Source organism: Dendrobates tinctorius, unplaced genomic scaffold (assembly GCF_039654945.1).
Source record: "Dendrobates tinctorius isolate UK_male_01 unplaced genomic scaffold, ASM3965494v1 ptg000120l, whole genome shotgun sequence".
NCBI classification, from domain to species: Eukaryota; Metazoa; Chordata; class Amphibia; order Anura; family Dendrobatidae; genus Dendrobates; species Dendrobates tinctorius.
The window spans coordinates 16,601,404-16,621,848 of NW_027361788.1; the positions used below are offsets into that span (position 1 = coordinate 16,601,404).

The 20,445-nt window shown below is 47.8% G+C and overlaps 1 protein-coding gene across 1 annotated transcript in view; it reads right to left on the reverse strand.

Moving 5' to 3' along the window:
- The window catches only part of RENBP (renin binding protein), a 54,708-nt gene extending 35,762 nt beyond the window's left edge, over positions 1 to 18,946 (reverse strand). The window contains exon 1 of the mRNA XM_073590788.1: positions 18,927 to 18,946. The gene's annotated coding sequence lies outside the window, so the exon portion shown is untranslated. The remainder of the gene's footprint in view (positions 1 to 18,926) is intronic.
- Between the last annotated feature and the right edge of the window lie 1,499 nt (positions 18,947 to 20,445).

Genomic DNA, 20,445 nt, shown 5'->3' on the forward strand with positions numbered 1-20,445 from the left:
TACAGTAAACAAACTGATTCCAGAATTTAAACAAACATCAGATAAGCACACACTATGTTACATGGTATATCATTGTGCAAGCCAGCCTTCCTGACCAACCAGAATCCACACTTAAATCCACAAGCCAAATATACAGACGAAAAGTCAATTCCACCAGGCCTGTAAAAACATAGCTGTCAGGGCAATTAAGATATACTCTGGTTTCTTCACAACTCCCAATTCTCCTCACTGGTCTTTCAGGCTCCAGGCTGCACCCCCCAGCCACAGAGCCCACTAGTTTAACGGCTGCCGTGGTAGGGACCGTCCCCGTCTCGCGCAACCTCAGGCATAGTGTCAAGTATTCCCACACTTGAAACAGGTCAGATTCCATTCTGCACAGGGCTGTCTCATTCCCATACGAGGCTCAGCGAGCAAGCAGGACTCTCTCGATGCATTTTGGGCTGGAGCGAGCACTCTTCTAAGGCTAGTACACTCTTTTCTCATTTCCCGTATTTCCTTCTGGATTTCCCAAGCCCACTCTGGTTCTGGGCACCTCATTGCTCCGGACCATCCCTGTCAAGGCCGCCGTCCCCTGTTCTTGCTCTCTCACGGGCACTTCTGCCCCTATTTCTAGGAAGGTCATACGCGGTTTAGTGCGCAGGCTCTCGCAAATCTTGTTTAAGCAGCACATCCATGAAGCCACCACAAACTGATCCCTCAGTATTACATCAGGGGGTACCGCTTCTATAGCCCACACATCATCTCGTTTAGCGACATGTGCATTCACTTCCTGCAGTACATTAATGTACTGAGTCACAAACTCCCATTCCCTCTGGACAGTCGCATCTGTAATTCCCCAACGTTGGTGGGATCCCCGTGCATCTCTTCCAAGATCTGCATCACCTTGTCCAGAGCACCGAGGTTCACCATCCAGAGCCATCACAGCAATCTCCGCTTGCATAGCAGGGGGCATGGGATGCATTATCAACATGCTTTTAACCAGATTGGTCCAGTCACACAGCATTATATTAAACCCTGTAAATTTTGAGAGATTGTTGAGCATGGCCCCCAGTGGCAAGCTGGACCTCGGGGCACTCATGATGGATTAGTCTGCGTTCATGGACTGCATCCTGCCGACTACGCCAAAATGTAAGGCAGGTAAACGGATGCAGTAACGCAAAGACAAACAGCAAGGGTTAACAGGAGTGCGGTTTAATTAACAAAAATTACCTCCTCGCAGGGCGATAACAGGGAGGGGGAAGACAGGTTAAACAGTATAAATGCGGTTCAACGCAACAGTCTCTCTATAAACTTTAACTTATCATGACTCCGCTGTCTTTTAGTTGCCTGTAGTCCAATAGATGATGTATTGCCGGTGGGAGGCGACACTGCGTCTTCAAGCTTTTCTGCCCAACATACGGTCACGCTTCTTGAGGGAGCAGGCATTCTCCGGTTTTGCCCGCTGAGCCCCTAGTCCATTGAACGGCAGAGCCGAATTGTGAAGCTCCACACAAGTCTCTCCTCGGCATGTGCTCCCTTGCGCACCTGCCAACAACTGGATGCACGCACCGCGATGTCTCACTTGGTGCTCGTCCCTCAGTACACCCGCTGGTACCTGAACACCTGCACCGTGCAGCTTTACCCAGCGCCCGTCTCTCTGTGAGCCCAATGATACCGGGTGTTATTGCTGACCCTGTCCTGTGTCTCTGCTCTGCGCTTCAACTCAGTCTGCAATGCGCAGCCGGTCCCTGCTCTCCATTTCCTTCCGCGGGAACTTTCTCTCTTTTCCCACTCTAAACCTTGCTGTCTCCCCTCGCTTACCACGCCCCCTCTTTTCAGGTCATGGGTTCTTTCCGTCTCTTCTTTCCTTCCCCCCTGCAACACTGGACGCGGCCTTCCGGACCTGACGGCTCAGAAATACTCACAGCCCCGTTCTCTTCCTTACATTAGCTTTGACCAAAACTGTTGTTTGATCCATTATGAATCCTATTACTGCTCTGACAGGGGAACTGCAGCAGCTCAGCCTGGAGATGGCAGATCTACACACTGTTGTTTTGCAGCACAATGATACATCAGGTTTGGGAACCATGAGTCCCAGGCAACCCTTAGTGGAACACAAGATCACTTTACCTGATAGGTTCTCTTGGGGATGTGACAATTCCACTGTGTACTAGGAGGCCTGTAAACTACTTTAGGTTACATCCTTGTTCCTCAGGAACAGAGGAGCAACATGTGGGGATAATAATCTCGTTCCTTCAGGGGGACCCACAAGCTTGGGCATTTTCTCTTCCGTCTGATTCCCTGTCGCGCTTCAGATGGTGGAGGAATTTTTTCTGGCGCTGGGTCATACAGGTACTTCTCACAGAATAAGAATATAATCAAAAAGTTAATTTATTTCAGTTCTTAAATACAAAAAGTGAAGCTCATATATTATATAGAGTCATTACAAACAGAGCGATCTATTTCAAGATCTATTTCTGTTAATGTTGATGATTATGGCTTAAAGACAATGAAAACCCAAAGTCATTATCTCAGTAAATTACTTTATAACACCAGCTTGAAGGCTATGTGCCCACGTTAGCGTTTTTAAACGCTCAGAAAACCGGACTCCTTCCCAGAAAACGTGCGTCTTTTTTCCGCTCGTTTTTTGCTTAAAAACTGCACGTTTTTGATGCGTTTTTTTACGTGCGTCTTGTGGACTATAGGAAACGGCTAAAAACGCGGACTGAAGTGGAAAATAATGAACATGCTGCGTTTTTAGTCGCTAAGCGTTTCCTATGCGGAAAAAAATGCATCAATTGGAACAAAAATGTCTGTGTCTGTCTGCAGGTGCCTGTGTCTGTGTGTGTGTTTGTCTGCAGGTGTCTGTCTACGGGTGGCTGTCTGTGGGTGTCTATCTGCATGTGTCTGTCTGCGGGTGTCTGTGTCTGTCTGCGAATGTCTGTGTGTGTGTGTCTGTGGGTGTCTTTGTGTAGCCTGGCATCGTCTGATGGGACTACTACTCCCATCCGGCTATGTCTGCTGTCACATATAACAGTTACAGCATGAGCCAATGATGGGACAGTAGTGTGCAGAATTATTAGGCAAATGAGTATTTTGATCATATCATCCTTTTTATACATGTTGTCCTACTGCAAGCTGTATAGCCTTGAAAGCCAACTGCCAATTATGTAAATCAGGTGATTTGCATCTCTGTAATGAGGAGGGCTGTGGTCTAATGACATCAACACCCTATATAAGGTGTGCTTAATTATTAGGCAACATCCTTTCCTTTGGCAAAATGGGTCAGAAGAAAGATTTGACGGACTCTGAAAAGTCAAAAATTGTGAGATGTCTTGCAGAGGGATGCAGCAGTCTTGAAATTGCCAAACTTTGGAAGCATGATCACCGAACAATCAAGCGTTTCATGGCAAATAGCCAACAGGGTCGCAAGGAGCGTGTTGATAAAAAAAGGCGCAAAATAACTGCCCATGAATTGAGGAAAATCAAATGTCAAGCTGCCAAGATGCCATTTGCCACCAGTTTTGCCATATTTCAGAGCTGCAACGTTACTGGAGTATCAAAAAGCACAACGTGTGCCACACTCAGGGACATGGCCAAGGTAAGGAAGGCTGAAACATGACCACCTTTGAACAAGAAACATAAGATAACATGTCAAGACTGGGCCAAGAAATATCTTAAGACTGATTTTTCTAAGGTTTTATGGACTGATGAAATGAGAGTGACTCTTGATGGGCCAGATGGCTGGATCAGTAAAGGCCAGAGAGCTCCACTCTGACTCCAGCAAGGTGGAGGTGGGGTACTGGTATGGGCTGGTATCATCAAAGATGAACTTGTGGGACCTTTTCGGGTTGAGGATGGAGTGAAGCTCAACTCCCAGACCTACTGCCAGTTTCTGGAAGACACCTTCTTCAAGCAGTGGTACAGGAAGAAGTCGGTATCGTTCAAGAAAAACATTGTTTTCATGCTGGACAATGCTCCATCACATGCATCCAAATACTCCACAGCGTGGCTGGCCAGAAAAGGTCTAAAAGAAGAAAAAATAATGACATGGCCCCCTTATTCACCTGATCTGAACCCCATAGAGAACCTGTGGTCCCTCATAAAATGTGAGATCTACAGGAAGGGAAAACAGTACACCTCTCCGAACAGTGTCTGGGAGGCTGTGGTGGCTGCTGCACGCAATGTTGATTGTAAACAGATCAAGCAACTCTATGGATGGAGGGCTTTTGAGTGTCATCGTAAAGAAAGGTGGCTATATTGGTCACTGATTTTTTTTTTTCTTTTGAATGTCAGAAATGTTTATTTCTAAATTTTGTGTTGTTATATTGGTTTACCTGGTGAAAATAAACAAGTGAGATGGGTATATATTTGGTTTTTATTAAGTTGCTTAATAATTCTGCACCGTAATAGTTACCTGAAAAAACAGATATCCTCCTAAGATAGCCAAATCTAAAAAAAACCCACTCCAACTTCCAAAAATATTAAGCATTGATATTTATGAGTCTTTTGGGTTGATTGAGAACATAATTGTTGTTCAATAATAAAAAGAATCCTCTCAAGTACAACTTGCCTAATAATTCTGCACGCAGTGTAAAACAAAAAAAAAACATTCATACTCACCAAACACCTAATCCCCAAAGCCCGCGTCTCCTGCAACAAAAATAAAGTAACTTACCTTTCCGCCGTAGTCCATTTAAAAACGAATGTCCCACGACGATCTCATGTGTAGAACAGTCACATCGGGAGATGTGACCGCTCTATCCGGGCTCCGGTGATACACTGACAGGAGGTGATCCTCCCTGCACCGCTGTCAGAGTTCATCGGAGTTCGTGCTATCACTTGCGGCACTGCTGCGTGAGAAAATTCTCACACAGTGGTAGTGCTATAAGTGAGAGCACGATCTTCGGTGTGCTACCATTGATGCACTGCAGGTGCTATTATCTCCTGTCAGTGTATCTCCCGATGTGACTGTTCTACATGTGAGATCGTCATAGAACACTCGTTATTTAGGACTACATCAGACAGGGAGTATTTGTGTTGGATTATTATTTTATTTTGTTGTAGGAGATCGAGGGATTCGCGGTATAGGCGATGCAGTAAGTTTGGTAAATTAAGATTCAATAAAGGAGTATGTGTGATTATTTCAAATAAAGGACTTTATTCTGGCTGTGTCTTTATTTTACCATATAACTATAGGATTAGTAATGGATAGGTGTCTAAGGCTGGGTTCACATTGCGCTATGGCAGTCTGTCTAACGGACACGTTTTTAAGTAGCCAAAACACAGTGTAACGGACATTGTAATGCACCCATAGACTTGCATTAGTGTGACGCATCGCAACGCATGTCAAAATTGGCATGTGTTTGCAACAGTCTGTTTTTTTGTGACGCACCTTCCAACGCGGGCTGCAGAGTTTTCGGGTCCGGTCCAGCTAATGCACGGGTAACGGAAGCGTTATTTCTGCCATTGAAGTCTATTGCAAACGCAGCCAGACGCAAATCAAGCAAGATGTCCAAATGAAACCATGCGTTGGATTGCGTTAATGAGGGTTTTCCATGTGGTCATGTGACAGGAAATATGATTTCAGCCATTTTGGAGCATACTCTCTGCAGACACAGTCTTCAGAACGCCAGCTGCACAGGGTGTCTAGTGTGTGAGCGACCTGAGGCAATGTAAGTACAATTATATATGTATATATACATCCTTTGACTGTGTAGTGGCCGTCCGATGTATGTGTACTAAATGTATGGTTTTGTATGTACACAGATGTCAGAGAGTGAGGGATCAAACCACAGCAGCGTGTCGGCCGTCTTCTCATCGGAATCGGTAAAGGCTTGCGATTTATAAAAAGCCCAAAAAATTGTTGTGTGGCACTGAAGTGTATTGAGGGGAATCATGTGGGGGAATCATGTGTAATCATGTTTTTATTGCAAATTATAGGAATCTTCAGATCCGAATCCGACCAGGCCACCCCACCAAAAAACAGCGGCCAAAAAGGTACATGGCAGAAAATATGTTTTTTTCAACATAAATTGCTACATGAATCGTAAAACTTTTTTTTCTACATTGTAGGTTGTTCAAAAAGAAAAAAAAACAGCCTCGCCGTGTTTCATCACCTCACCTTGAAGTGGTAATTATCACACAAAATATATATTTTGAACAAACCAAAATTAAATTTATTTTTTTTTGTTTCACCAAATCATTATAGATACAAAACATACAAAACACATGAAACACCACAATATAACAACGTTTAAAACCCTTTTTTTTAAAACTACATTCATTTCATAACATTAACCAAGCAAACAGTACATGGACACCCAACAAACATATTACTATAAACAAATAACATTGCAATATAATTTTTAAAAAGCTGAAAGTGTTAAAAATGTAAAAATTGATAAAAAGTGGCCTAGATTGTTGTTTCGGGGATGTGATAAACGTATTCAGAGCAAACCAACTGAAATATTTTAATAAAAAACTTTGTGTTTACATAGTCCAAGCAGCCCTCCAAAAAAAAGGCACATTGATGTTGACGAAGAGCCCTTAAGGGCCCGTTGCACGTAGCAATATCGCTAGCAATATCGCTATAACGTCACTGGTTTTGTGACGCAGCAGCGATATTGCTAGCAATATGGCTATTTGTGATACTTACCTCCGACCGGCTCCCCCGCTGGTTATCGCTGATCGCGAGAGAATGTCCTGGGCCGTTTCTCGACGGCCACTTCCTGCTGGGCTTCCTGTAGCGCCAACGAGCGTCGCGTGGACGCGGGTGGGAGGACGTCAGGATCGCCACGTCTGACAGGTAAGTAACGACCCCCGACCGCTGCTATGTCGCTGGTGAGATCTGCCTGTTTGGCAGCTCACTAGCGACCATTTAGCGATGCACCAGCGATCCTGACCGCGTCATATTATTGTCGGGATCGCTGGTGCATCGCTAAGTGTAACGGTACCCTAAGTCATCGAAAATGAGACACTGATAACAATAGTGGAAGCGAATCCGTCCATATGACATCAAAGTGATAGCTCGCACAATGATATTATTAAAAACCGGAGGTTGTGGGAGAAGATAATTTGCGAGTTGGACCCTCGGTATCTGGAGAAGTTTGCCTCCTCTCAAAAAAAAATTGGTAATTAACGGTTAACTTAAATTGCTAAGATGTTCAGATTGTTAGAGAGAAAAAATTTGGGGGGGTTTTTGATTTTTGATTGTAGCCGATGCAATTCATACCCGGTGGAGATCCATTAGAGATCGATTTGTATGTGACTACCGGAACAGCCAAAACACCCCGCAGTGGATCTGCCGGCAAACGAGTCACCCCGTATGTTTATTACGAGAAATTGATGTTTCTACAAAAAACATTGTCCCAGCGATCGTAAGTAAACATAATGCTAATGTTTGTGTTGGTAAAATGTGAGAGAGCAACAAGTGTTTCTTAAAATCTCTCTCTATATTTTTTTGGGTAGAACGATCTGCAGTGCAGCTGCGCCTCGAGAGGCTGTGGCATTGGAGCTATCTCGACAGGAAACAAGCCAACAGACGGGCACTGAAGATGTGTCAGTCCTGAGCGAGCCACAATCAATGGACAGTAGTACTGTGGCTCTTGTTGTCAGTGCCCATTTGAAAGCACAGCGCGGACGCAAGCATTCATCTGCCAAAGAAGAAGTTGATGCCATAATTGTCGATGGACTCCAACAGTTAGAGGATCTGTGTCACAGCGAACACAGAGATATAAGGCGGGAAATTAAAGAATTGCAATCATGGGAATCAGTATATGCAGCCAATAAGTGGAAGTTCCTGTTTTTACCGCATGTCCCTGTAGCCCAAAAGATTCTGCTGCACAGAAATTTGCTCTTTAGGCAAACATTTCATGATCTATTCGAGGAATTTTTGGCCCCGCAGGAACCCACTTCCTCTAGACCAAAAACCATGGACATGCCGCCATACCAAGCACAATTCAGAGGCCAGGGTGAACCTGATATGGAAATGCACAGGCAATGTAGCAGTCCAGTGTACAGTTGGGCCGACAATACGCCTGCGCAATACCACAATCTGTAAATAATTTTTAAAAAATGACATCATTCGGCAATATAGCCTTGAAAAGTTTTGTGTAACCAAAGTTAATTTTGAATATTTTTTTTCATCTCTATGGGATCGCATATGTTAAAAATGTCTACCAACATTCTGAGTGGAAGACCATTGTCTTCCATAATTTTTAGTAAACTTTTGTGTTTTTCAACATTTCATAAGATTGTATAGATTGAATTAATTTTGAAAATGTATTAAGGTTATAAAAAGGAAAAAAAACAAACTAGCCACACTCATAGCACATATACCAATAAATAACACGTTTTAAAATTATCACACATGGATGTTTTGCCATGGAACAAGACCTTCATTGATGAAATAATTAGCAAATTGATCACGAATTTGCACAATCTCAACTGGACACCGAGTAGTCGAATCAATGCTCATGAGGTTCTACTCACATTCATTGGGGTCAACTAGCAGGGGTTTATGGCTGCACACAAAATTGTACAGGCAGATGCAAGCCTTCATTTTCAGGTTGTAGTTGCATGCAAGTTAGTAAGATATGCCATTTTGAGGTCAAAAAACCAAAGGTACATTCCACATAATGTCTTGCCCGGCTCAAGCGATAATTGAAAATGCGTCTTGTGTAGTTTAGACTACGGCTTGAGTACGGCTTTAGGAGATTTCTTCCGAGTTGGAATGCCTCATCCCTAACTAAAACATAGGGTGTCACGCCGTCTCTGCATACTCACCCGGCCATCACTCCCACGCCGCAGCCCCTTGCCGCCCGACAGCCACGGCGGTCACCTCTGACAGGCGCGCGGCCGACGGCGTCTTTGCATGCAATGCGCATGTGCCATAGGCCGCGCCTCCCTTCTGCTTCTTGTGCTCCGGCTATGCCCTGACCCGGAAGCACCCCCTGACCAATGGCAGACCAGACAGTGGCATATCAGGCCGCTTCCCTCTGAGGGAGGCGCCTGATTGTTGTGTTTCATAGCACACTGGGCCTCGCTTCTTCGTGTGCTCTCTGCAGTCTCACAGTCCCGTTCTCATGTGCTCCTTGCAGCAGCCTCGCAGTCCGGCTATCCGTGTCCCCTGCTGTACTCCAGTCCTGCCTCCGGTGTTCCTGTTCCATCTTGCTCCAGTCCTGCCGTTGTACTCCAGTCCTGCCTCCGGTGTTCCTGTTCCATCCTGCTCCAGTCCTGCCGTCCTACTCCAGTCCTGCCTCCGCTGTTCCTGTTCCATCCTGCTCCAGTCCTGCCGTCCTACTCCAGTCCTGCCTCCGCTGTTCCTGTTCCATCCTGCTCCAGTCTTGCCTCCGGTGTTCCTGTTCCTTCCTGCTCCAGTCCTTCCGTCCTACTCCAGTCCTGCCTCCGGTGTTCCAGTTCCATCCTGCTCCAGTCCTTTTGTCCTCCTCTCATCCTGTCTCCTGTGTTCCTGCTCCAGCCATCCCTCCGCGTTCCAGTCTACTGTCTTACTCCATTCCTGTCTCCTGTGTTCCAGCTCTGTCCTGTCATCTACACTTCAGTCCCTCAATGTTCCAGTCTACAGTCTTACTCCACTCCTGTCTCCTGTGTTCCAGCTCTGTTCTGTCATCTACACTTCAGTCCCACACTCCTACTCCAGTCCATCCTGAGCCGCCCCTTTCGGTATCGGCTACTGTGGTACTCGAACCCCTGGGCCTGCTCCTAACGGTCGAGTGTATAGGGGTCGGTTCCACCTGGCAGCTCGCCCAGGGCCCCTCGGTGCCACTGCCCAGAGGGTCCACTCCTGGAGATTCCGGCTCCAGACCAGCACGCTAACAGTACGATCAGGCCATGGACTCCGCCGGTACTACTGCTGCTACCCAGAAAGATTTACTCTTCCTGCGGGAGAATCAGGGACGCATTATGTCTGTCATGAAGTTTATGGACACCCGTTTGTCGGCCCTGCAGGTGGCCGATCCTGGAACTGCCAATCTACTGGCCAGTCTTCAACAGGAGCTGGACCAGCAACAAGATACTCTAGCCCATATTTTGTCTTACATGGCCTCCTTTGATAGCAGCTTGTCGGTCCTCCAGTCTGCCGCCGCAACTCCAACTCCTCCCTCCGCTCCTGCAGCTCTCCCGACGCCCCGCTTCGCCAAACCGCCTCGCTTCACTGGGGATCCCAAGCTCTGCAGGGGGTTCTTAAATCAGTGTAGCCTCCACTTTGAATGGTTGCCGCAGCAATATCCCTCTGACCGGGCCAAAGTAGCCTTTATTATGTCCCATCTGGAGGGAGAGGCTCTGTCCTGGTTGAATCCTCTCTGGGAACGTGACAATCCCGTTGTCTCAAGTCTTCCGGTTTTCTTGGATACTTTTCACAGGGTCTTCGATGAGCCGGGTCGGTTAGCCGCTCTCACCGAGTCACTCTTTAACCTACATCAGGGTTCTCTCATGGTTGGACAGTATGCTATCCGCTTTCGCACTATCTCCTCCGAGCTCGGCTGGAATAACACGGCTTTGGTAGGGGCGTTCTGGCGCGGTCTTTCAGGCAGAATAAAAGATGAACTCGCAGGTCGAGATACCCCGCCCACCTTAGAGGACCTTATCTCGCTGGCTACCCGCATTGACCTACGCTTCCAGGAGCGCGCTCGGGAGTCAGCGAGAGACAGGAGGTCCACCAGGCCAGCCTCCCTTCTCACCCGTTCTGCCAGTCCTCGTTCGGCCGGGTCCACTTCTTCCTCCTCGGTCGAGTCCATGCAGATAGACAGCCTCAGGATGGCCGAGTTGCATCAGCAAGAGAGGCGGGCACAAGGTCTGTGCCTTTATTGCGGAGGTTCATCACACTATATCCGCACCTGTCCTAAGAGACAGGGAAACTCCTCCGCCTAGGTCAGGTAAGAGAGGCCTCCCTAGGTGATGATGATCCCTCGCAAACTCTTACTATATCTGTTCTTTTCCTTTCAGGGGAGAAACGTGGGTCTGAGGTGGCCTACGTGGATTCGGGCTCAGCAGGTAACTTCATTCGACCTGAAGAATGGATGGCAAACCGCTACAGGTGACCGTCACCTTGGTCACTGAAGAAGTGGAGTTGCAAGTTGGTGCTTTACATCGAGAGAAGATAGCCCTTTACGTTTTGTCTAAGCTCTCCCACGCCATTCTACTCGGTCTCCCATGGTTAAGGACTCATCAGCCTGTTCTCGACTGGTCTTCTGGGGAGATACTCCGCTGGGGGCACCCATGCCAAGCTCGCTGTCTGACTCCTGTCCGCCTGGCGGCCGCTCCTCGGCCACCCCCAGACCTTACGGGTCTCCCTCCAGCCTACAGTTCCTATGCCAATGTCTTTGATAAGAAGGAAGCGGAGGTCCTTCCTCCACACCGGCCTTTTGACTGCCCACTTGAACTTGCTCCCGGTTCAACTCCCCCAAGGGGCAGAATCTACCCCCTGCCTCCCGCTGAGACCACAGCCATGTCCGAGTACGTCCGGGAGAACCTCGCAAGAGGCTTTATACGGAAATCCTTGTTGCCCGCGGGAGCCGGGTTTTAATCCGTCAAAAAGAAGGACGGAACTCTACGGCTGTGCATTGACTATAGGGGTTTGAATGAGATTACCATCAAGAACAGGTACCCTCTTTCACTCATTCTGAAGTTGTTTGACCATCTCAGAGGGTCTCGGGTCTTCTCTAAGCTGGACCTCAGAGGAGCCTATAATCTGGTCCGTATCCGCGCTGGAGATGAGTGGAAGACGGCTTTCAACACTCGAGACGGCCATTATGAGTACCTGGTCATGCCCTTTGGTCTCTGCAATGCTCCTGCGGTGTTTCAAGAGTTCGTCAACGAGATCTTCCGGGACCTCTTGTACTCCTGTGTGGTCGTGTACTTGGACGACATCCTCGTCTTCTCGCCGGATCTCTCGTCCCATAGAAAGAGTGTCCGCTTGGTGTTACAGCATCTTCGGGAGAACCGCCTGTATGCGAAGATAGAGAAATGTCTCTTCGAACAGACCTCTCTGCCATTTCTGGAATACATTATCTCCGACGCTGGACTGAGAATGGACCCTGAGAAGTTGTCTGCCATTCTCAAATGGCCTCGCCCGTCGGAGTAAGGGCGATACAACGATTTCTCGGATTCGCCAATATTACCGTCAATTCATCTCTCACTTTTCCGCAATCACAAGACCTATTTCTGCTCTTACCCATAAAGGGACTACTCCCAAGGATTGGCCTCTGTCCTGTCATCTACACTTCAGTCCCTCCACGTTCCAGTCTACAGTCTTATGCCACTCCTGTCTCCTGTGTTCCAGCTCTGTTCTATCATCTACACTTCAGTCCCACACTCCTACTCCAGTCCATCCTGAGCCGCCCCTCTCGGTACCGGCTACCGTGGTACTCGTGGTACTGGGCCTGCTCCTAACGGTCCCTGTATAGGGGTCGGTTCCACCTGGCAGCTCGCCCGGGGCCCCTCAGTGCCACGGCACAGAGGGTCCACTCCTGGAGATTCCGGCTCCAGACCAGCCACGCTATCATAGGGCAAACTTGGGCCTTCTGTGCCCGGAAGAGGTCATGCTGAGGGTATGTTGAAGCGGTTGCTGTACAAACATTTCCCCATGTTGCACTCTTTGAAGACTCGTGAATCGTTCGTACGTCCATATGTACGGATATCCACAGCTATAAACCGGTATCTAGCATCCGCAATAGCCATTAATATCATAGAAAAGTATTTTTTATAGTTATAGTACAGGGATCCACTATGCACTGGTTTCTGAATCCGAATGTGCTTCCCGTCCATGGTACCAATGCAATTCGAGAAAATAGCCACATCCTCAAAATTTTGGGAAATCGATAGCCACATTTTGGGTCGGTAGTACAAGTGGTTGTAAGTTGTTCCAAATGGCATCACAAGTTTCCCGAACTAGTTGGTGAATGGTTGATTTCCCCAGCCGAAATTGAAAATGCAGTGACGCAAAAGTTTCTCCCGTATACAGATATCTATCGACAATCAAAAAAAAAAAATTAGGAGTATGGATATATTCTACAGATTTTTACGGACAACAAAATGAAAGGCAACTTAAAATGGACTAGGACAATTGGGTACGTGTAGAAAATAAAAAGACATGCACAACGATAAATTACATCCTGTCTTTGCCAATAGAACAATGTTAAGAAAAGGAAATTTACCTCAGAGTCACCACTAAACATTCTTCCGCACAAATACTTTCCCGGAAAGTGCTGCATTGTTGATGTATCTCATCCTTCACATGTGAGAGCAGAACTTCAAAGGTTTGGATGGACATCCGCACATAACATTGAAATTTAAAGGGATGATCCCGAAGCTGAACATACAGGGTGTGAAAGGCACCATATGTATTCTGAAAAAAATTCACTTCATGGATCCAATATCTCCTTTGAGAAATACGCCTTCTCTGACGACGTCACAGCTGCATCAAGCGAAATCTAACAAGCTAAGACACAAACATCTTGCTTGCAGCAGAGGTTCACACAATGCTTCCAAAATGGAGAATGTTTGTCCACCCACACTCGACGCTGACAAAAGGCAAAAAAAAACATGAACAACTTTATCAACAGTGCCTGAAGGCAGACAAACGGTTTCTTCACGAACGGACATCAAAATGACAAAACGCAGTCACATGCGCTAATGCAAGTGTCAACGCGAGGGCAAATTTAGACAAAATTTGGCTCATTTCAGCACATCCGTTTAACGGATCCGTTAAACGGATCCTACTAAACGCAATGAGAACCTAGCCTTATTGATGCTTCTCCATTACTAATTTGTGGGCTTGTTGTCACCGAACAATACAAAGGTGACATCAACCCCACAAATATTACCCCACTGACTAAGTGCCAGAATTTGCGCATCTATAAGATGTGCCATTTCTGAGGCGGCTGAGAGCTGATGTTTTTGGCCTGGGGGGGTGCCAATATACATGACACCTTCACAGGCTATTAATATCAGCCCGCAGCTGTCTACCTAGCCTTTGCTGGTTTGATTTTATAGGGGATCTCATGTCAATTTTTTCTGAGTTTCTCCTGTAAACTAGCCAGTAAAGGCTAAGCAAACATTTGTGAGCTGATAATAATAGCCTGGGTACCATTATGGCTATCCTTCCCAGAATATTAACATCAGCCCTCCGCATTCGGCTTTCCCTCTGCTGGTTAAGAAAATTACGTGGGAACCCACAAAAATTTTTTTTTTTACATTTTTAAAAAAAATAAACAGATATATATATATTCGCTTACCGTATATACGCGTGTATAAGCCGACCCGTGTATAAGCCGACCACCCCTAATTTTGCCACAAAAAACTGGGAAAACTTATTGACTCGCGTATAAGCCTAGGGTGGAAAATGCAGCAGCTACTGGTAAATTTCAAAAGTAAAAGTAAAATTAATTGAGACATCAGTAGTTAAATGTTTTTGAATATCCACATTGAATCAGGAGCCCCATATAATGTTCCATACAGTTCATGATGGCCCCATAAGATGCTCCATACAAAATACACCCCATATAATGCTCCTGAAAGGTTAATAATGGCCCCATAAAATGCTCCATAGTATAATATGCCCCATATGCTGTTCCATAAAGGTTATGCCCCATAAGATGCTCCATAGATTATGCCCTCATAAGATGCTCCATAGAATAGGCCCCCATAAGATGCTCCATAAGATGCTCCATAGAATATGCCCCATATGATGCCCCGTAGAATATGCCCTCATAAGATGCTCCATAGAATAATCCCCATATGCCACTGCTGCAAATAAAAAAAAATTACATACTCACCTCTCCGTCGCTGGGGGAGAGGTGCCGGTGTTGCTGCTGGCTCAGGACCTGGAACCTGAGATATTCACCTGTCCCCGTTCCCACGTTGCTTGCCACTGGCTGCCATGTCATCTGTCAGTGACGGTCAGGCAGCAGTAGGCACGGCGCACACTAACCACGTCACTGCGCCCTCTGACCTGAACATCACTGACAGAGGATGCAGCAGACAGCGGCGAGCAGCATGGAAACAGGGACAGGTGAATATCGCATATACATATATGTCTCTGCAGCCCTGTTCTCCCACGGTCTCCAGCGCCTGCCTTCAGCGGTCATGTGATACCGCTCATTAAAGACATGAATATGGCCATATTCATGTATTTAATGAGCAGTACCATGTGACCGCTGAAGGCAGGCCCCTGAGACCTTGGGACAAGCAGGGGGGCTGCAGAGATGCGCTGGGGGGGTCAGTATGATCTGACACCCCCGCTCCCCCTCCCCACCGACCCCTGACCTATATGACTCACGTATAAGCCGATAGGGGGACTTTCAGCCTAAAAAAAATGGGCTGAAAATCTTGGCTTATATGCGAGTATATATGGTATCAGGACTGCCATCAGGGCATTACTGCCCTGACTGGCGTATGGGGCCCGGTGGGCAGAGGGGGCCTGCATCGGGCCCCATCTCTTCTGCTCACCGGTGCAGGACGCAGGTTCAGTTAAACTCTATTGCCGTTCGGGCCTGCAGGTCAATAGTTAAAGCCGCCAGACACAGAATTAGAGACACGGGGGGCAGAGAGTGCGAGACACAGGGGGCAGAGCGTGCGAGACACAGGGGGCAGAGAGTGCGAGACACAGGGGGCAGAGAGTGCGAGACACAGGGGGCAGAGAGTGCGAGACACAGGGGGCAGAGAGTGCGAGACACAGGGGGCAGAGAGTGCGAGACACAGTGGGCAGAGAGTGCGAGACACAGTGGGCAGAGAGTGCGAGACACAGTGGGCAGAGAGTGCGAGACACAGTGGGCAGAGAGTGCGAGACACAGTGGGCAGAGAGTGCAAGACACAGTGGGCAGAGAGTGCGAGACACAGTGGGCAGAGAGTGCGAGACACAGGGGGCAGAGAGTGCGAGACACAGGGGGCAGAGAGTGCGAGACACAGGGGGCAGAGAGTGTGAGATACAAGGAGCAGAGAGTGCGAGACACAGGGGCCAGAGAGTGCGAGACACAGGGGGCAGAGAGTGCGAGACACAGGGGGCAGAGAATGAGAGACACAGGGGCAGAGAGTGCAAGACACAGGGGGCAGAGAGTGCGAGATACAGGGGGCAGAGAGTGCGAGATACAGGGGGCAGAGAGTGCAAGACACAGGGGGTAGGATGGGAGACACGGGGCAGGATGAGAGACACGGGGCAGAATGTGAGGCACGGAGGCAGAATGTGACAGTGAAACACAGGAGGGAGCAGAATGTGAGACACAGGAGGGGGCAGGATGGGAGACACGGTGCAGGATCATGGGGCAGGATGGATATGATGTAGACAGATGGGGCAGGATGGGGAGATCATATGGGGCAGGATGGATACTCATGAGGACAGGATGAGAGAACATATGGCTGGAGCCAGGATTGAGACACACGGGGGCCAGGATAGGGGATATTATTACCATAGGGGCTAATTAAGGGATATTATTACTGCAGTGATGTATTTATTTTATTTTTTGAGTATACTGTTTTAAATGGGGGGAGGTCCTGTTACTGTGCAGAGTGACACTATGTTGCCTTTTTTTTCTTCATCTGGTGTAGTGTAGAAGTTGGGAAAAAATTACTTAATGTGTTCTGCAAGTGGAGCTCTAGATAACTGTGTTATTTCCTGCAGAGAGGAGCCCTGGCTGGAAGACGTGATGGCGGCCTGTGCTGGATGAAAGATGAAAAGCAAAGATGAAGGACTTCACCTAGAGACGTCACTGGTGAGTCAGTGTGTTAGGCTGGTTTCACATTAGCATTTTTTGCGCAGCACATCGTGAGCGTCCATGCGCATGCGTCATGCGTACCTATGTTTAACATGGCGTGCGCATGGTCTTGCGTTTGCACGTATTCGTATGCGTTTTCGTGGTCATGCGTTTTTTCAAGGTGTGCGCCTAGGCACGCCAGACGCAACCTGTTGCATTTTTGGGTTCGCCGAAAGGCGTAAAAAAACGCATGCGCACGGATTGCAGCAAAATAATGCATTACAGTCTATGGGAACGCAGGCGTGCGCATGGACATGCATTCGCCTGCGTTTTTGTGCACATGCATTTTTGGCGTAAAAATGTGTAGACACTGGTTTTAACCCCTACAGAATAAATGTGCATAAAAAACGCAAACGCATGCAAAAACACATGATGCACAGACACTGCATACTAAGTACAGATCTCCTGTGTATAATGGCACTTATGGTGATAGTATTGTGTTTTTTTTTATTAATGCTCAGTATTGCAGTATTCAGTCACTGTGTGGTGGTAATATGGTGTCTTTTGATGGTGCAATGATATTTGTCCCTTGTATGTGCTATTATTCTGTCACTGTGGTGGTAATATGTGGTCTGGTCATGGTGTGGCGGTATTTGTTCCTTGTATGTGGTATTATTGGTCACCATGTGGTGGTAACATGTGGTCTGGACATGGTGCAGTGGTATTTGTCCCTTTGGATGTGATATTATTGGTCATTTTAAAATTTGAAAAATAAATAAAATACCTAAGTTGTATTGGATATTTTAACAAATGTTTAATAGGATAGAGTAGAGTAGAGCTCGGCCAAAAGAGCCTACCTTGTCGTGGTGGCAGTTTTAAAAAATCTTTTGGCCAAAACAAGAGCTGTCGGCTATATGTGTGATCTGGTGATGGGAACTGTTAATGTGTGATCGGTAAGAAGTAGAGCTTTTCCAAGAGAGAGCGGTAGGACTGAGGACAGTTCAAGGGGTGGAGCCTGGGCGGAGTCTGAAGGGGGGCCCGAAAATTTTGCCAGTATGGGACCCTAAAATTCCTAGTGGCAGCCCTGTACGGTATATTTGTTTTTTGTGTGGAAACATTATATTTGAACATGGTATGTAATGATATTATGGTCTTCAATAGAGACTGTAAAAGAAGAGGTTGGACAAGGAAATTACATCACAATTCTTTTTTTTTGTTAAATAATATATCTTGTTTAACTTGCAAATCCACAGACAAATCCGCATAGAAAACCACATGAAAATCCGCATGAAATCTGTATCAACACCGCGTGGGTTTTCTGCTGGGTTTTCTACCAAGAGGAAGAATCTGCGAACAATTTTAAAACAGTAAATCCGCAACGTTCGCACATACACTTATGGAAGCCCAATGTCATGGTCATGTGTGTCGGGACGCAGATGATACCGCAAGGCGGACCCATAACACACGTGACCCTGGATACACCGCCTCCAGTGGGGCGCATTTAAATAATAAAACGTGCAGGTGGATACGCCGCCTCCACCTGGCGAATTTAGGTATTACACGTTATACATACAATAATCAAATAATAACGGGGGAACCTGGGAAACTTTAACAATGGTGGGCCCTGCGATAGGGAATGGGGAAATGGAGACCTCCTAAGCTCCCCTGAGCCAGTGTCCCTGCACTCCTTACATTCCCTAAACAGGCTCCGCACCTGTCGCCGCACGCGTACCTTAACGCCCTTGCTCACCCTGACCCTAAACCCTCACTAGGGAATGGGTCGGTGCAGAGACTAATCCCACCACTGCACTAATAACACACATGAGGAAAGAGACAATACAGGGGAAACACCACTTAGCTTTGCTCTGTTGCGTGCGCTCCTAGCAACAGAGCCCTCCACCTGAGTGCATCTTCTCCTCCACCTGGATCCATCACCATAACAGGATCCTTCACCTTAGTGCAGCCTTGGAGCAGAGTCCAACACCAGTTGCAGCTGCTTAGTACCAGAGTCCCAAGGAAGTGTTCAGCTTCTGACACGAAGTCAAGCATGCTTGAGTCCAGCTCAGCAACCAAGTCCCACATGGTGAGTGCCACTCTCCATAGTAGCCACTCCACCAGCCCATGCAGACACTTCCCGCTGACACCATCACTGCGACTCCACCACGCCATGCCAGCCCTTCGTCCAGACACCATAGCTGATACTCTTCCCCCCTGGCTAAGCTGCGCAGGACTCCTCACCAGCTCCATTCCTCCAGGCTCTCCAACTCAGAGTGAAAACAATCTCACAATATCACAGGCAGTGATTGCACACCTCTAGCACACCTTTATAGGGTGTCACACCTAATACCTAATTAAGTGCACAAAAACCCAAAGTGCAATACCACAACCACCACCGGGGACAGTCAAAACACCAAAACACCTTTGAACTTAACCAAAGTAAAAAAAGTTCACTTTGTGCTTTTAATACCGCCAGATCCAACACTGGATCATGACAGTACCCCCTCCTTAATGAGGGGCCTCTGGACCCTCAAGACCACCCCTAATTAGGGAAACACCTACAGCGGGGACGCCCAGATCCTGAGTTCACCCCACCATTACCTGACACTTCAGGTTCATGACAAACACCGCTGGTATTGGCAATACATGTTCATTTTGGAGGCACCACTCATCTCCACAGCGCCGACCTGGGGAACGAGTTTATGTATGTGTATGTTTGTTTGTTATGAGCTGATCAGACTCCACAACACATTTCCAAGATGTTTTTTGGTGGCACACATACACGCTCGTTCACACACAGGTCCGGACCTGAACGTTTATTACACACATTCGTTTGTCATTTTTTGGTGAACTCACTCTGGACTTGACAACAGAGGCGTCCCCCTGTGTCACCACACTCACACCCCCACTATTCACCAAGGGACACCACCCTCCAACCCTTTCACCATGAGGACTGCGCCTCCCAGGGTTGGTTAATGGCGAGGGTAGAGATTTGTCCCTACTCCCCAGCAGCACACCTGCTGCACACACCAGGAGGAGAAGGGGACCGGGAAATGGAGGAAATATACTCTCGCTGGTCGCCTCCACACGACCAGGAGGGCGGCTTCTTCGATGGCATAGAAGATATGGCGTAAACCCCGCGGACTATCACACCAGTCAGCTCACCACAGGGGCGTACCCCTTCACCTCGGGGAATACCAGGCAGCTCCGTGGGGCACCATTCCTCCCACCTGCCTGGGTGCGCCCGCATGCATGAACCAGTCCCACTCCCCAGCAGCGACTCTAGGGGGTTTTAGTACCATAGCCGCAGGAATATGGAGGAAAATATATATACTCGCTGGTCGCCTCCACACGACCAGGAGGGGCGGCATCGAAGATTTGGCATGAGCCCCGCGGACTATTCACCAATCTGCTCACTACAGGGACGTACCCCTTCACCTCGGGGAATACCAGGCAGCTCCGTGGGGCACCATTCCTCCCACCTGCCTGGGTGCGTCCCCTGTAAGAGCAAGTCCCGCTCCCCAGCAGCGACTACACACCTAGTCTGCTCACCACAGGGATGTACCCCTTCACCTCGGGGAATACCAGGCAGCTCCGTGGGGCACCATTCCTCCCACCTGCCTGGGTACCTCCCCGTGCATGAGCAAGTCCCGCTCCCCAGCAGCGACTCTAGGGGCTTTTGCCAGACCGCAGCCGCCATTTTTGATTTCCTGGTTACCTGAGCAGAGGCCCCAGACCGTGATAACTGCTGCTGCAGCGG